General features: G+C 39.4%; 1 protein-coding gene and 1 long non-coding RNA gene across 4 annotated transcripts in view; both read right to left on the reverse strand.

Annotated features, from left to right (window-relative positions):
- Positions 1 to 18,926, reverse strand: part of UBAC2 (UBA domain containing 2) — a 151,269-nt gene that overhangs the window by 94,876 nt on the left and 37,467 nt on the right. The gene's annotated exons all lie outside the window — the stretch shown is intronic.
- Positions 14,099 to 16,635, reverse strand: LOC125961951 (uncharacterized). The gene is made up of 3 exons (XR_007473147.1): positions 15,131 to 16,635; positions 14,962 to 15,049; positions 14,099 to 14,322 (listed from the first exon to the last, which is right to left on the reverse strand). It is a non-coding gene; the product is annotated as an uncharacterized LOC125961951 (long non-coding RNA).

Consider the following 18,926-nt stretch of genomic DNA (forward strand, 5'->3'; position numbering starts at 1 on the left):
GAGCATGCCCTGAGGAATCTGACAGTTCATGAGGGAAAAAAAGGCATATATTTATAGACCCTGATATTGCGAGTTCACAGTGGAACATCCCAACGAGGGGACCCTACCATGAAGTCCATAAGGGTCATTCAGCCCCTCGCACACAATCCATTTTTTCAATCAGCTTTTTTAGAAACTGGCTCTTAAATATAAACAGGTAACCAAAGGCTCAGAGATATTTAAGGAAAGCCCCTAACATCAAAAGCAGAAAACAAGGAGGAAAAAAGGAACTCAGAAGAAACAAACTGTGCAGGGAAATGAAAACCCTGAGGCAGAGGGAGGATTATCCTTAATATCATAAAAGATACAAGAAAAAAGACTACATCTATGAAACAAAAACAGGATGCCAGCAAAAATGAATATTGAAAAAGTAAAAAAGAACTAATGGAAATTAAAACTAGAATAGCAAAAATATTTAAAAGGTACTCAATAGATGAAAAGGTACTTAATGTCATTAGTCATAAAGGAAATACAAACTAAAACCACAATAATATATCACTACACATCCACTAGAATGACTGAAATGAAAAGGACTGCTAACTCTCTTGGTACTCCTGCGCTGGGGGAATCAGCTGTCAGGTCACGTAGACACTCAGGCAGCTTCGTGGTGAGGAACTGAGGCTTCCTGCCAACAGCCATGTGAGTGCGCTACTCTGGAAGAGGGTCTTCCAGTCGAGTCAGGCCTCCAAACCACCATGGTCCCTGCTGGCATTCTGACTCCAACCACATGACAGACTCAGGGCCAGGGTCACCCGGCTAAGCTGCTCCCAAACTCCTGACCCACAGGGAAACTGGCAGCATCTGCCAAAGCTAAACACATGTACCCCTTACAATTCAGTTTTCAACTCCTAGGTGTACACCCAACAGAAATGTATACATACACACAACAAAAGACAGACATGTTCAAAGGTGTTCACAGCAACAGTGTCTATAATCATCCCAAATCAGAAACAATACCAATGTCCATCAACAACAGGATGAATAAACAGCAGTAATTCATACAACAAAACACACTCTACAAGGATAAATAAAGCACGAACTACTGCAAAGTACAGCAACATCAAGATGATATTGAGAGAAAGGCACTAGGTATAGCAGTCCACATTTCCACTTATATAGAGGTCAAAGCCAGACAAAATTAGAACAGGGCTAAAAGTCAGGACAGACCTCGGGGAGGAAGTAGTGACTGGGAGGCAGCACACGTGCATCTTTTAGGAAGCAGGCGATGTTCTATTTTTCCATCTGGATAGTGTTTAGAAGGGTGTCACTTTGTAAAAATTCAGTAGGCTCCAAACTTAGTATATGTACACTTTTCCATGTACATGTTGTACTTCAATAAAAGTTTATATTAAAATGATAATTAGAATTAGAAGACAGAGCCCAAGACATCTCCTAGCAAGGAGAACAAAAAGACAGAAAGAAAAAGGAGAGAAGAGAAAAAAAAAGATGAAAACTAGACTCATCCAAGAGGCTGAACACCCGGATAAGTACGATTTTTCAGAAAGAGAGAACCAAGAAAATAGAAGGGAAATAATCAAAATAATTCAGGAAAAATTCAAAACGAGAATGTCTGACTTCCCTGATTGACAGGGTCCACCAGGTGTAGAACCAAAAGAGATGAAAGCACCTCATCACAAACTGTCACAAAGTATTAATAAGCAGATCTCCACTCAATCTGTCAACAGCAACACTGCAGGTTGGTACTGGTGACAAGAGGTAGCATTCCCTCACCTATTTCTTCCTTTACATCCTCCCTTCCCCACTCAGACAAATGACCATATTAAAAAACCTGCTTCCTCTCAATACTGTTTATTTCTAAGAGTTTGAAGGTGAATCCCCAACTAGCTTGCATGCCTGATGGGATGTCAGCAAACAGGAATGGGTAACAAACGGGCTCTGTGGTGACTGGGTTTTCTATCCTGCGGGGGCTCACTGCCCCAGGGATCTGCTCTGACATTGCCAAAATGTTTAATACGCCTCAGGGGAGCACAAGTTCAGAGGCCAAACTAACTAGGCATCCTTAGAATACAACCACAACGAAAGAGAAAGAACAAACTGAACAATATTACTAATGAAAGCAGAATTTTTATAATAGATGAACCCCAAGTTATAATATGTATTAATATCTATACTAATATAAGAGAAAATATGAAATCAGACTACGTGGAAACATTAAATATGAACAACTTAATAGATGGGACAAATACAGGTGAAGAACAAATTACCAAGCTAGAAAAATAAACTAAGGGATCCTACCAGAAGTCAGCACAAGAGGCTGAACAGGGAGAAGACATGAGGTAACACGTTTAAAAAAACCATAAGTCATTTTAAGAAGGCACACATATTTCAACTAAAGGTCTCTTAGCTATACAGTTGAGATAAAAATAACGTACACGTAGACACATTATGATGATATTTAAGAAAGACAAGGGGAAATTCTAAAAACTTCCAAAGGCAAAGAATAAACAATTGACAAAGCGATAAGATCAACCTCAAATTTCTCAAAAGACACGGGATTCAATAAGGTAGTACAGTGATACTATTAAAAATATTGAAGAAAGAGAACTTCAACCTAGAAATTTTGTATATCCAACTTATTTAAAAGTGATAGCAAACGAAAAAATATCTTTATGTATACAAGGACTCAAAGCTTTGCCACACACTGTGAAAATACTCGTGGAAAGAGTACTCCACATGTAAACTGATACAGCCACTATGGAGAACAGTATCGAGGTTCCTTAAAATACTAAACATAGAATTACCATATGACCCAGCAATCCCACTACTGGGCATATACCCAGAGAAAACCATAATTCAAAAAGACACATGCACCCCCATGTTCATTGCAGCACTATTTACAATAGCCAGGTCATGGAAGCAACCTAAATGCCCACTGACAGATGAATGGATAAAGAAGATGTGGTACATATATACAATGGAATATTACTCAGCCATAAAAAGGAACGAAATTGGGTCATTTGTAGTGAGGTGCATGGACCTAGAGTCTGTCATACAGAGTAAAGTAAGTCAGAAAGAGAAAAACAAATATCATATATTAACACATATATGTGGAATCTAGAAAAATGGTACAGATGAACCTGTTTGCAAGGCAGAAGTAGAGACACAGATGTAGAGAACAAACGTATGGACACCAAGGGGGGAAAGCGGGGGGCAGGGGGAGGGTGGGATGAATTGGGAGATTGGGATTGACATATATACACTAACATGTACAAAATAGATAACTAGTAAGAACCTGCTATATAAAAGTAAATAAATTTAAAAGAAAAGAAAGAGTACCCCACTAAGAATTAAGAGGGAACTACAGAAAGCTGAAGTTAAGGGTGATCAAAAAGGAGAAATAGACAAACCCACAATTGGAGTTCAAGTATTCAACATTCCTTGTTCTGTAACTAACAAAACAAGTGGACAGAAAACCACTCAGGATACAGAAAACATAAAAAAACACATCAACCAACATGACCTAATTGACTTTCATAGAACACACTATCCAACAACATCAGAATACACACACTTTTTTTTTTTTTTTGTGGTACGCGGGCCTCTCACTGTTGTGGCCTCTCCTGCTGCGAAGCACAGGCTCCGGACACGCAGGCTCAGTGGCCATGGCTCACGGGGCTAGCTGCTGCGCGGCATGTGGGATCTTCCCGGACCGGGGCACGAACCCCGTGTCCTCTGCATCAGCAGGCGGACTCTCAACCACTGCGCCACCAGGGAAGCCCAGAATACACACACTTTTTAAGGGCATTTGGAATATTCAGCAAGGTAGACCAAGAAACAAACTTCAACAAACTTAAAAGAATTGGAATCGTACAAAGTAGGTTTTCTGACTACACAGAATTAAATTAGCATTCAATACCAGAAATGTATTTGGAAAATCCTGGAAGTTAAAAACTTTTTTGAATACTCCATGAATTAAAGAAGAAGTCATACGGGATGTTGGAAAATTTTTTTAATTGAATGAAAATAAAAACAACATAAAACTTGTGGGATGCAGCTAAAGCAGTGCATAAAGAGAACTGTAAAGTATTGAATACATCTAATATTGACTATTAGAAAAGCAAGGTCTAAATCAACGGTCTAGACTTCTGTTTTAAGAAAGTAGATAAAGAGGATCAAATTAACTCAAAGCAAGCAGAAGGAAGGAAATAATGATAGAAGCAAAAATCTATGACACTGAAAAGTGAAAGTTGAGAAGAATCACTGAAACTGTTTTTTGTTTTCTTGTAAAGACTATTCTTTCTAGAGCAGTTTTAGGTTCACAGCAAAATTGAAAGGAAGGCACAGCGATATCCCACACACATGCATAGCCTCCACATTATCATTTGTTAAAAACTGATGGACCTATACTGACATAAAATTATCATTCAGTTCGTAATTTACATTAGGGTCACTCTTGGCAGACATTGTATAGGCTTAGACAAATGTGTAATAACATATGTCCACCACTTTGGTATTGTATAGAGTACTTCCACTGACCTAAAAATCCTCTGTGTTCTCCCTAATCATTCCTCCCTTCCCCTTAACCCCTGACAACCACTGATCTTTTTACTGTTCTCATAGTTTTGACTTTCCCCAGAATGTTATATATTTGGAATCATACAGCATGTAGCCTTTTCCGACTGCTTTCTTTCACGTAGTGATATACATTAAGGGTCCTCCATGTCTTTTCATGGCTTGTTTATTTCTTGTTAGCATTGAATAATTCCATTGTCTGGATGTACTACAGTTTGTCCATTCACCTATTCAAGGACATCTTGGTTGCTTCCAAGTTTTTGTAATTATAAGTAAACCTACAAAAAAATCCGTGTGTGTATAAACATCTGTGTGTATATAAACATCCGCATAGTTCTTCTGACTTGTTAATATGTAAAAGAAACTGAATTCATAGAGGAATAAAACAAAAACAAAAACACGTACCAAAAAAGAAAACTCCAGGCCCAGATGGCTTCACTGGCAAAACCTACGACATATTTAGGAAAAAAATTATACTTATCCTACACAAACACTTCATGAAAATGCACAGAAGGCAACATGTCCCAGACCAGCACTAACTTCATACCAAAACCAGACAAAGATATTACAAGAAAATTACAGACCGATGTTACACATGAATATACACACAAAAATTCTCAACAAAATATTAGCAAATCAAATCTAGAAATATATAAAAGGTATAATACATCAAGTGGAGCTTATCACAGGAATGTAAGGTTGGTTCAACGTTCAAAAATAAATGTAATTCTCCATAAAGCAGTCTAAATAAGAAAAACCATAGACCATATCAACAGATGCAAAACAATTTTGACAAAATTCAGTCTATTCAAGGTAAAGAACTCTAGGCAAACTATAAACTAAAAGAGACTTCCTCAAACTGATAAAGAGTATCTAGGAAATATCTCTGCTAACATGGTTAATGATGACCGAATGTTTTCCCCCTAAGATCTGGAATAAGACAAGGATGTCAACCCTCTCAACCTAATCAACATCATATTGGATTGTCTTTGTCAGTGGAATAAGGCAAGAAAATGAATAAAAGGCTTACAGATTGGAAAGGAAGAAACAAAAATGTCTATTCTCAGACAACGTGAATATCTACAGAGAAAATCCTAAAGGATCTCCAAAAAAAACAGCTACTAGAACAGCTCTGTGAGAAAGTAGAATGCTGGGTACAAAGGCTTGAAAAGAGAGTAGGAAATGGGGAGTTACTGTTTAATGGGTGTAGTTTCAGTTTTGCAAGATGAAAAAGTTATGAAGATCTGTTGAACAACAATGTGAATATATTTAACAAGACTTAACTGCACACTTAACGGCACACTTAACAAATGGTTAAGATGATAAATTTTATATTATGTGAGTTTTACCACAATTAAAAAAAAAGCAATAGAAAGCCAGGTTTCTGTTTTAAGCATGGCCATGACTTGGTTATATTTGAATTGTAAAATGATCATTTTTGCTGCCTTTGATCCACTGATGTAATGAAATACATGATATATGCTAATAGGTATCGATATCTTTACATTGAACTATATATCAGTATTCCTGGAATAAATCTTACTTGAAAAAAAGAATCAATTGTATTTCTATATACTAGCAAGGAACCATTGAAAAAATTTTTTAATTTAAATAACATTTGCCGGGACTTCCCTGGTGGCACAGTGGTTAAGAATCCACCTGTCAATGCAGGGGGCACAGGTTAGAGTCCTGGTACGGGAAGATCCCATGTGCCGCGGAGCAACTAAGCCTGTGTGCCACAACTACTGAGCATCTGCTCTAGAGCCCATGAGCCACAACTACTGAGCCTGTGTGCTGCAACTACTGAAGCCCGCACGCCTAGAGCCCGTGCTCCGCAACAAAAGAGAAGCCACCACAATGAGAAGCCCACACACTGCAACGAAGAGTGGCCCCTGCTCACCGCAACTAGAGAAAGCCCACGTGTAGCAACGAAGACCCAACGCAGCCAAAAATAAATAAAATAAATAAATTAAAAAAAAATAAGTTCACAATGAAAAATCACAAACTACAAGATGCAACAACAGAATGCCCTAAGGGAGAATTTGGTAATATGAGAACTACAAGTACCAGAACAATGTGTAAATGGGCAAAACGATTACACGCTTTCTTACAGGAATAGGAACCATAATAAAAAAAAAAACCCAGTATAGCCCAATATGCCTCCATCTCCCAAAGAATCATGAATGGCTCCCTATTGCTCGCCGAGTAAAAGCTAAAGCTGGTACAAAGGCCTGTAAAGCCTGGTGACCTCTCCTACCTACCCCGACTTCACCTCCTACTATCCCCTCCCCCCACCTACTCTGCTCCAGCTACACAGTTGCCTGAGTCAGGCCTCCAGCTGAGGGCCTTTGCGCTGGTAGTTCCCTACACCTGGAATACAATGCCCCCCACGCCCCGACCGCCCCCTGCCCCAGATCACATGGCCCTCCCCTTGAGTCCTCGTTCACATGTCACCCACTCACCGAGGCCTTTCCTGACCATACTGTTTGAAACTGCAACCCTGCTTGCACCCTGGTATTCCCTTTCCCGCTGCTGGCTGACAGGTGGAATTGTTTTTACACAGCATATATCATCACCCGTCATACTATATATTATACTATATTGTTTACTGCATTCTATCCCCGATTATAATTCAGAGTCAATGAGAAAGACTGTCTGTTTTGATCAGTGTAGGAACCTCAGAGCCCGGCACACATACTGTCTACCACAAAGCAGGTTCTCAATAAATGTGTTGAATGAAGAAATGGGGAAATCAGAGGAAGCTGATCATTCGTCCAAGAGATGAGGTAGAATTCTCTCATTCATTCATGCATATATACATGCACGCTCAAACACTACTAAGTGTTACCTTATAATACAAGGGAGTGTCAAGGTATTCCTTTCCTTACTGTGGAAATTATTCCTTCACTTCCTAAAAAAATGACTAAAACTGACTTTTCAAAAAATAACTTAGATAAAACATTAGAACATTTTCTAAGTTATAAAAAGTACACAGACAATATAGTAAAAATCACAGTTCAGCTTCCTGTTCCTTATTTTTATCCTTCCTTAGAAGGCTATTATGTCCACACCATCAACCATCAATTTCTAAATATATATAGAAACTATATAGTTTGTCTTAGGGCAAACTCTTATCTCCTGCTTCCTCAGTTTATGGGCTTTGAAAATATTCTATTTGTTGCTGATACCTATACCCTTGGATATTGTATAAAAATGCTAGAAGTAGGCATTAAAATCTACCACTCCATTCTGTGCCCAAGAATCAGCTAAGGTACATTATTTGGGAAAATAAAAGCTGATGACTATAACATGGTATTATATTATCACCTCTGTTAAATTCCAAGGGTTTTCTTATTAACTTTTACATACATGTGCATTCTGGTAAAAATATAGCTTGTGCCTCATATAAGACTTCAGAGAAACAAAACGTAAAACAATATTACTGTATCGCTTTGACAAAAATCTCTGCTCATAATTCTCTTTGGTTAGCCCAGATAACAGTATTTTTTTTCTTACGATTAGCATTGGGACCAAGTAGGGTATTACTTCATCTTGCATAATTATAAATTTGAAATTGTGCTATATTGAGCGCACTCATAATCAGAACCTAAAATTATTCTTAGGTTTTTTCTCCCGTTGCGGAGCACAGGCTCCGGACGCGCAGGCTCAGTGGCCATGGCTCACGGGCCCAGCCGCTCCGCGGCATGTGGGATCTTCCCGGACCGGGGCACGAACCCGTGTCCCCTGCATCGGCAGGCGGACTCGCAACCACTGTGCCACCAGGGAAACCCTATTCTTACGTTTTTATCATAGGATTTTCACAATTGTTATACCAATGGTGTCTGAAATAATTTGCCATGTAATTTAGGAATAAATAAACACACATATACAATACCCATTTTAAATTCTAACTACTGTATATATGCTCTAAAGACAGTCACAGGGTATCCAAACTGTTCAAGCTGTTTGTATAAACCACAATATCTCTCTAGTATTTTTTGATTACAAAACTATTTCACCATTTGAGCCCCATTTAATAACTTTCAGAGTAAATTTAGTTTTTATCAAATTCTGCCTAACACTGCCATCTAATGGTTCACCACGTGACTGCAGGCAAAGCCAATTAAACTGCTGATGGGCTCACTCAGAAAGGGAAAAATATCCTTAACATGGAAGCTTAAACAGTTCATATTAAAGTTCTATAAGAACTGTTAGTAATATATGAAAAATAGAAATTATTTTGGATACTTTATTTTACAAATGTTTCAAATATGTCACCCTCTCTACGAACTCATTATTTAGGTCTAGTCATTTTAACCCTAAATTTTAATTTTGTCAAGATTTTTTTCATTCTGTTTCTCTTTAATTTTAAGTATTTATAAAGTATTTTCTGGAAGTATATATACTTCAAAAATTTAAAAATATTCTTTGTTCATAAGCAAAAGCAATCATTTAGATTATATAGGAAAAACACCTCCTCGTTTTACAAATAGTTTATTTCACTAGTATAATAATCTACTACAGTGAATTATGTTCTTGTTATTTTATATTTATTGAGTATAATTGACATGAAAGATTATATTAGTTTCAGGTGTACAACAGAATGATTCAATACTTGTATATATTGCAAAATGATCACCACAATAAGTCTAATTAACATCCATCACCATACAAAGTTACAAAACTCTTTTTTCTTGTGATGAAACTTTTTCTTTAACTAGATTACCAGTTTATTATAAAAGGATATAACTCAGGACCAGCCAGATGGAAGAGATGCATAGGGCAAGATATAGGGAAAGGACATGGAGCTTCCATGCTCTCTCCAAGTGAGTCACTCTCGACTCTCCCTGAATCTCCGTGTGTTCACCAACCCTAAAACTCCTGATGAGAACTTTTAAGATCTATTCTCTCAGTAACTTTCAAATATGCAATATGGTATTATGAACTACAGCCACTATGCTGTATGTTAGATCCTCAGGAGTTATTTATTTTTATTTTATACCTTTTGACCCCCCTTCACCCATTTTGCCACCCACCTCCCACCTCTGTCAATCTATCCTCTATATCTATGAGCTTTTTTAAGATTTCACATATAAGTGAGATCATACAGCATTTGTCTTTCTCTGACTTATTTCACTTAGCATAATGCCCTCAAGGTCTGTCCACGTTGCTGCAAATGACAGGATTTCCTTTTTATATAGCTGAATAAATATTCCGGGGTGTGTGTGTGTGTGTACACGCACCATATTTTTTTAATCTATTCATCCACTAATGAACACTTATGTCTTTGTTATTTAGAGAATAGGAGAACAAGGTTGCTATACCGCTGCTGGGCTGCACAGAACTTGCTGGGAAACACTGTCCCTCTGCTAGACTCCTATTAATGTCTCTAGTTCTCTAAGCCTGCCAGCGAATCCCACAGTAAGGAAGAGCATACGAGCAGAGATGCTCAGAGTTTCAAGGGCTTTCACGGAGCTTTCACTCCTGCCATCTGCCCAATGTGTATTTCCTGGACATCCCTGCCTGGTGCTTTTCCAGCCACTGCTTGAGTATCTTCAGTGTCCGCAAGTCAGCACCTCCCAAGGGAATCACTTTGCCTCAAGACAGTGAGTGCCTCTGAGTTACCGCTTACCAAGCCCAATAACCTCCTGCAGCATCTCTGAAGTCTTAATTCACCCTTGGCCATGCCCCACCCCCCCAATTTTTAATTCCTCTTTCATACTGCAGCCCCTTTCTACAGTTGAAGACTGTTCTCCTGCCCCATCGTCTCCTCTCCAGGATCAACACTGCCTGCTCTCTCAACTGTTCCTCACATGGCAGGTCTGCATCCCCTCCCTGTTCTGATGCGGACGAGGACCACCAGAGCCGTGCTTGTTGCCCTGTCATACTACCTGCAGCATCCATGAGCACATCAGTGTCAACTGGTAGTCACATCACAATGCCATCTCACAGGCTTCCCTCAGCTGTTCCAGACACACGACTACAGAAACAACAATCCTGCCGTTCAGTGACTCTGCAGTTGATTGTTTAGGCTAAAGAGAAAGACCTGATGTTCTCTCTCTTCAGTGTTTTATACGTTGATCACAGAGCCCATAACTTGCTAAACCAGTTAATGTATTACAGCTCTTGGTCTTTGAAGGCGACTGCTAGCAGTTCCCCTCACACCCATTCTCCCTTGTCTCCAGGGACTTGGCTCCCTCGCTAAAGCTAGTTTCCCAGCCTCCCCTATGATTAGGTGTGGCCACGTGACCAAGCTCCTGCCAATGGTGTACGGGCAGCAGTGACATTTACAACTTCCAAAGTACCTGGTGAAAGAGCAATCCCTTATCCTGGACTTCCCTTCTGATTCCTCCCTATTGCTAGAAATGGAAACCTTGGAGGGCACATGGTGAGGATAACAGAGCTGCCCTACCAGCTGGGTCCCAATGACTTCCTAGAACAGAGCCCACCTGCCCACCAGGGATGTTACAAAAGAGAAACAGACACCTGTGTTCTCTCAGCCACTGTGTTCCGGGGTTTCTTTGCTCTACTATTATTAAAATATCTCCCAAAGCATTTGTAATTTGCAAATTTCATTTGCAAACATGCTACATTTTCAAGGCAATCATTGATACATATTAATCAGGCCCAGCAGGGAATAAGAACACTACAGAAAGGTAAATGTTCTTTCATTTTCATATTATTGCAATAATAGAGACAAACAATTTCCAGAGCATAGGAAGGAAGCACTTGTAAGTGGAAGGCTCTGAAGTGAGCCAATTCTGGGATACAGCTTGTTTCTGTTCACCCTGCTTTACACCCTCCCGGATGAAGGAAAGGTGTTGAGGACTGGAGATAAATACTCTTCAGATTAAGTCATTGGGGAAAGTCTCTAAAGGACAAATGGATTTTACTGAGGAAAATCTATTCTACCTTATCTTAACATTTAAAATTTTAAAGCATTTCAATTCATCCTTATCATGAGAATATGATAAATGGGTGGACCTAAAACCATGCCCCAAAACTTCCTCACATCAAAGGAAACAAGCAGAGCAAGAAGGCAGCCTATGGAATAAGAGAAAATATTGGCAAATCATAGTATCTGATAAAGGGTCATTACCCAGAAAATATAAAGAACTCCTACGTGTTAACAACAACAACAAAAACTGATTGAAAAATGCGCAAAGGACCTGAATAGACACTTCTGTAAAGAAGATGTATAAATGGCCAACAAGCACATGAAAACTCGCTCAATGTCAATAATCATCAGGGAAATGGAAATCAAAACCACAATGAGATACCATCTCAAACTCATTAGGATGGCTACTATCAAAACAAAAAACAGAAAAAAGTGTTGGCAAGGATGTGGAGAAACTGGAACCCTTGTGCACTGCTGCTGAGAATGTAAAATGGTACAGCTCTACGGAAAATAGTAGAGTGGTTCCTTAAAAAATTAAAAATAGAATTACCACATGACCCAGCAATTCCACTTCTGGATATATACCCAAAAGAACTGAAGGAGGGTCTCAAGGAGATATCTGTACATCTATTAGTCACAATAGCCAAAAGGTGGAAGCAAGCCAAGTATCCATCAGCAGATGAATGGATAAATAAAATGTAATATATACATACAACTGAATATTATTCATCCTTAAAAAGGAAGGACGTTCTGACACATGCTACAACATGGACGGACCTTGAGGACATTATGCTAAGTGAAATAAGCCAATCACAAAAGACAAATATTGTACGATTCCACTTACACGAGGTATATAGGGTAGGCAAATTCACTGACAGAAAATAGAATGGTGGTTGCCAGGTGCTAGAGGGAGGGATGGGAGTTGTTCAACGAGCATGGAGTTTCAGTTTGGGAAGAGGAAAGAAGTTCTGGAGATTGGCTGCACAACAATGTGAATGTACTTCAAACACTACTGAACTGTACCTTAAAAATGGTTAAGAGTAAATTTCATGTGTGTACATTTTACTACAATTAAAAAACATTTAAACCATATCAAATTTGTTCCAAGGCCACCTTTATGTTTAACTCTTAGTAGAACACCAGGCACAAATAACATTTAAAGTGGCATCTTCTCAAGGCCCTAGCCCAGGAATACACGGTCCTACAGAGGAAAACACTTTCCTAAAAACGACAGAATGCTTCCCATGAAGGCAGAAATGGTCTCTAAGCCAAAACGTTTTAGAGGAATAAGGATATGTCTACTATATAATTCTGCATAATACAGAAATATTGAGAAATTAACATTAAAATATATGTATTATCTTCTACCAATTAACAGCTTTTAAAACATTGATTTCAATCTCAACAAGACTTCAAATCGGGTCAAGGTGAAGAGCTCCACGACCCGCTGTCACCTGTAGGTGGCAGTAAAAGCACAGTGTTTATGTCAAAACAACCTTGGATGTCAATCAGTATGGAACAGTGGAAAACATACATGAGCTTACACATGAGTGTAAGTCCTCCTACATGAAATAAATGGTATTAACTTTTCTGATACATCAAATATTTATCTTGCCGAAATACCTTCACCCTAGGGCCTCTCCTCAACCAACTCTAATCTATCTCTTGTCTCACTCTTTTGCTTGATATTGTCTTTGTGATCATATCTATTTAGAAACATTAGGCGTTCATTTTGGGGGTACACCGTATAGTTTTCTTTCCTTTAGAAAAAGAAACACACAAACACTTGTCAAATCAAAAAGCCTATTTACTGAGGGTCTACTGTGTGTGAAGCACTATGCTAGGTGCTCTGATACATGTGAAGACGAATGCACCAGGTCCTTGTCAACAAGACAGACACAAAATATGAAGAATAATACATGAGATGAGAGTACGATCAAGGTATGAATAAAAACACAACTGTAAAAGAGAGAGCCATGGAAACCTCCAACTCCCAACTCTAAAAACCTAGGATTACTGATCCCCAAATAAAGAACTACATTAACATTAGAAGAATAAATCCTCCACTAGAGGCAAGGCTGAAGCCAAGGATCTATGTCCCTCCGTCCAAATGCACACCAGCAGGCTGCCCTGCAGGTCTCTGAGGGTGGCACTACCCACCCACTTCCTTCCCTTTTCTGTTAAGATACTATACAGATAGCACGGCTTGTTGATGGCAAGAGGCCATATGAGTTAAAAGCCATAAACTTCTCGTAAAGAATATCCATATGGGGCCTCCCTGGTGGCGCAGTGGTTGAGAGTCCGCCTGCCGATGCAGGGGACGCGGGTTCATGCCCCGGTCCGGGAAGATCCCACGTGCCGCGGAGCGTCTGGGCCCGTGAGCCATGGCCGCTGAGCCTACGCGTCCGGAGCCTGTGCTCCACAGCGGGAGAGGCCGCAACGGTGAGAGGTCCGCATACCGCAAAAAAAAAAAACAAAAAAAAAACAAAAAAAGAATATCCACATGAAAAGCATTAGCAATAAGGAGATACCATGGTTGCAAAAATGCAACTGATTTGTCACTGGGGCTAGACTAATTTTTAAGCATAAGAGGGAGAGTTCTGGTAAACAACAATTCTGAGTAACGCAGATGAGTACAGATTTATTACCAAGGAAACAAAGAGCCCGCACAATTTTTATGTCTTCCTCTGCAGGCTGATTATAATGTCTCAAGGAGGTTCTCCACCACGAAGAACAACAGCTCTCCTGAGAGAGTGGCGGAGGGCAAGTGACAGAGTGGGCAGCCTTGCAGGCTTAGGAGCTGGGCAGCCCTGGACCCGGCCCATCCTCACAGATGCACTTCCTGCTTGCCACTTACAAAAGTAATGGTTAAAGGAAAAAGGAAAAAGCAGATAGGAAAATTAGTTGGAACAATCTAACAGTCTACTAGAAATGTTTAAATGTCTAAAGAATAAAGAATATCAAATATGTTAAGAAGATTAAGTTGACTTAAAGATAAATTTTAAATAAGATTTAAAACATATACACTAAGGTAAACAACAAGGTCGTACTGTAGAGCACAGGGAACTATATTCAATATCCTGTAATAAACCATAATGGAAAAGAATATGAAAAAGAATATATATATATACATAATTGAATCACTTTGCTGTATACCAGAAACTGACATTGTAAATCAACTATACTTCAATTTAAAAATTTTTTAAAAATACACACTAAAGAAATCAACACAATAAAGGATATGAAAGGAAGGCAACGGCCAGGAATTAATGGGAACCCCACAGGGTTCCGGGTGCTCTGAGTTTCAAGTAGGACCCAAATACCAACAAACACATTCAAGGCTCCCTGCAATGAGGTCTGACTAAGTGACTCCTGGACACATTTGGGGTTCCACCCAGAAGCTGTGAGGGCACAGAGGCCCAAGTACTATCCTACGTCTCTCATCTCCAGTCCTACAAAAATTCAAAAGGAGACAATGATAAAGTACTCACTGCAGTGGGAAGAGTTCCTTAGAACTGTATAATGCCAGAGGTGGGAAGCCCTTCGAGAAAGTCTCATCCAAATTCCCCTTTCTTCCAGCTGGGAAGAGTCATGATCAGAGAAAATTAACTAACTTTTAAAAACAATAACTCAGCTAATTAATGAGTAGCATAGACAGACCTCTTGCACTGTTACTCACTCCCAGTCTGAAAATTCCCAGGAAAAATATGCTGCAAAGAAAAAAAAGGTATTTGAGGCAGGAGAGAACAATACAATGAGAACTAGTATTCGGTGTCTAAAACATGTACTTTGCACAAGCTATAAGAATGAGATAATTCACAGATAAGAAGAGATGATTCATAGATAAGAAGAGATGATTCACAGATGAGATGAGACTCAAGGTGTTTAAAAAAAATTACTCACGGAAACAGCTTAGAAGAAGCAGATAGCCTCAAACCCAGTCTTGCCAACTCAAAGCCTAAGCTTTTTTAAAGAAACCTCTTTGATACAAAATGTAACACTCACACAGAAAAACCCAGCATGCTGGAAAAATCCACTTGCTTCTTTTCTCTTCTCCACCCTGCTCTGTTCCTGAGGCTGAGGGTACAGATTCCACCCAAAGGCTCAAGGGCCCCCTGGCTTCTGCCGAGTTCTGCTAGCGCCTCAGAGGACATCTGGGCAAGGAGGAGCCTGAGGCCAGGGTACTTACTCCCCTTGTTCCTTGTTACCTCACACTTACTGTTTCCAAGGCAGCTGACTCTCCAGGGGTGACCCCTCCAGGTTCTAGTAACCTCTCCCTTCCTTAACCTCTTTGGGCCTAAAGGTGGTGGGCACAACAAGGAAACGGTCCTGCCAAAGGTCCCCCTTTTGTCACTAGGTTCCATTCTTTTGTCATTAGATCTTTATACATAAGCCCTTGAATTATTCTAGTTTAAGTGTGCTATCTGTTTTCTATTGAGACCCTTATAGATACAAGGGCAAAACAAAAATAGACAGATTAGTGAATTATCACAGAACAAACACTAAAATAATTAGCACTCAGGTCAACAAACAGAACTTCCCAGCATCCTGGGAGCTCTCCCGTGTGCCCTACATTTTACATGCTCCCGCAACCCTATGCGCGAATCCCTAAACTCTATTTCAGTTTGGTCTGCTTTCTGAAATTCATATAAATGAAATCGTACAATATGAATTCCTTCACGTCTGGCTATTTTCACTTAACACCATACGCACAAGATTCGCCTGTGTTGTTCCATGCACCTTCTATGTGATTCCTTTTGATTGTGAAAAGCAGTCAACTGCTTGTCGACACAACTGATCTATCCACTCTACAGTTGCTGAACATGTGGGTTGTCCCTAATTTGGAGCGATTAGAAATAACGCTACTGTGAACATTCTTATCTCTAACTCCTGGTGCACAGGAACACGCATTTCTACCTAGGAGTGGAATGTGAGTCATAGGGTGTATGCATCTTCATTTTAGTACTTAATATCCAACTGTTTTCCAAATTTAAGCTCCCACCAGCCAGGCGCAAGAGTTCCTGGTTGCTCTGTACCCTCACCAACACTTTTCTTTTTTTTTAAATAGATCTTTATTGGAGTATAATTGCTTCACAATACTGTGTTAGTTTCTGCTGCACAATAAAGTGAATCGGCCACATGCATACATATATCCCCATATCCCCTCCCTCTTGCGTCTCCCTCCCACCCTCCCTATCCCACCCCTCTAGGTTGTTGCAAAGCACCGAGCTGATCTCCCTGTGGTATACTGCTGCTTCCCATTAGCTATTTTACATTGGGTAGCGTACATGTGTCGATGTTACTCTCACTTTGCCCCAGCTTCCCCATTCCCCTTCGTGTCCTCAAGTCCGTTCTCTACGTCTGTCTCTTTATTACTGTCCTGCCCCTAGGTTCTTCAGAACCAATTTTTTTTTAGATTCCATATATATGTGTTAGCATATGGTATTTGTTTTTCTCTTTCTGACTTACTTCACTCTGTATGACAGACTCTAGGTCCACCTACCTCACTACAAATGATTCAGTTTTGTTTCTTTTTATGGACAAGTAATATTCCAGTGCTGGCTGAGTATATATAATGGAATACTACTCAGCCAGCACTTCTTGTTGTTAGTCTTTTTCACTGTAGCCATTTTGGTGAGTGGGTAGTAACATCCTTATTATGGTTTTAATTTTCGCTTCCCGATTACTTATGAGGTCCAGCATACTTATACATGTTTATCAACCTTTTGGATATACCCATTTTTGAGTGCTTAAAAGTCTTTGGCTCACTGAACGGCAGAGATCTCCCTCCCAAAATTAAACTTACAGGCTGACAGAATCCAGTTACAAAATCTTTCCTTGGGAATATCAACTCATTAGTGAGAAACAGGGAAAGGAAAGGATGGTCTATTCCCTCAGAAGATTCTTTTGCTACAGATCAACTTACTATTCTGATTATTCTCTATTAAGTAGGACCAACTTCAACAAAATTTACTAAAACAAAGTACAATACCATAATACAGAAAGAGTACAACACAATCTCACAATCTGAGACTCCTGAGTAAATATCCCTGGGTTACACCATCCATACAACTATTGTGTCCTCAACATACTTTGCTGTTGGCATAATGATTAAATTCAGTGAAGCATGTAAAGCACTTAGACCTCTGCTTAATGATTGTTCACCTCTGATAATACAGATAAGAGTAATAGCAGAGATAATAAAAAATCCTATGTAACTTTTTAAACCAACAAACTTCAACCTATAGTCATGTAGTTACTTTTTAGTATACAGATGCCTGATACTAAAATCCTCCATCACACACACCAGTATACAAGTTTGGATTTAAGTAACTCAATAACACACCTCTCATTTCTTTACCAATCCTGACTCTCCACAATACCTTTTTCTTCTACGCTGCTACTTCACCATATTACTAGATATTTTCCCCTAGAAACTCATCTCCCTCTACATGTCTCCTTTAACTGTGAGACCAGAATCTGTAGGAGGTGGCCATGTACATCACAATAACCAGAGAGTTCCAATTAATTGGCTGTGCCCGGGGACCACTGAATGGCTCTCCACGCAGTTAGTGAGACGTCACCCTGCAAACTCTTGGCCTGGGATTTCGGTGGGTCCAGGAATGATTTCACTGTCATGTTGATGCCTTCTCCTAAGATCCTCTAAGTGAAAGAATCTTTAATATCTTTAGGGAACTCTACTTTGATTGCCAATTTAGATCAATTTTATTTTTAGAATTATCTATCATTTTGGTTATCTGGGTTCAACTTGCCTGCTGTGAGGTAAGTAATCATCTGATTGTCCGTATGTCTGTGAAACTGAAGAAAAATTGCCAAGGAAAAGGAATTTGGGAAATGTTAAATTTATAATACAATTTAGGAAATCAAGTGGAAACGAGGTCCATACTAATTTGGCTATAAGACTACAGTTGTAAGTTGCTGGATTTAAAATAAAATAGATTTAAACAAATAGTATCTCAGTTTTCTTTATCCAGAAACCACTATTCAATATATCTGCCCCTCAAAAAAAAAAAAAAAAAAAAAAGAGCAGTGAGTTTAGATGCAAGCTTGAAAAAGAAAGGAGTATGGCACAAAGATTCCATAAGATCAAAGTGGGAGACTGTCAGGGCCAAAAGATAAGATTTTCACCCTAGTTCGGGGCTCCCTCCATGTCCCTCACCACCTCTCCTTTCTGGGGACTGGCTGTCTACCAACTGCTCTGGCTGTGTGTGCTGATGGCCACCTGAGCTGGGAAAGATAAACAGTAACTACAGTGGGCCCCTCATCACAATACTGGTCTGAGGAACTAGGATAAGGCTCACTCACACTTGCTGAGGTACAGAGAAATGTGTTAAGAACGAGAAATACAATTTTATCTGTGGCACAGACAAATCTCTGATATAACATCATGTTTTCTTTCTTTTTTTTTAATATTTATTTATTTGGCTCTGTTGGG

This window comes from Orcinus orca, chromosome 18, assembly GCF_937001465.1.
Source record: "Orcinus orca chromosome 18, mOrcOrc1.1, whole genome shotgun sequence".
In the NCBI taxonomy this organism is placed as follows: domain Eukaryota; kingdom Metazoa; phylum Chordata; class Mammalia; order Artiodactyla; family Delphinidae; genus Orcinus; species Orcinus orca.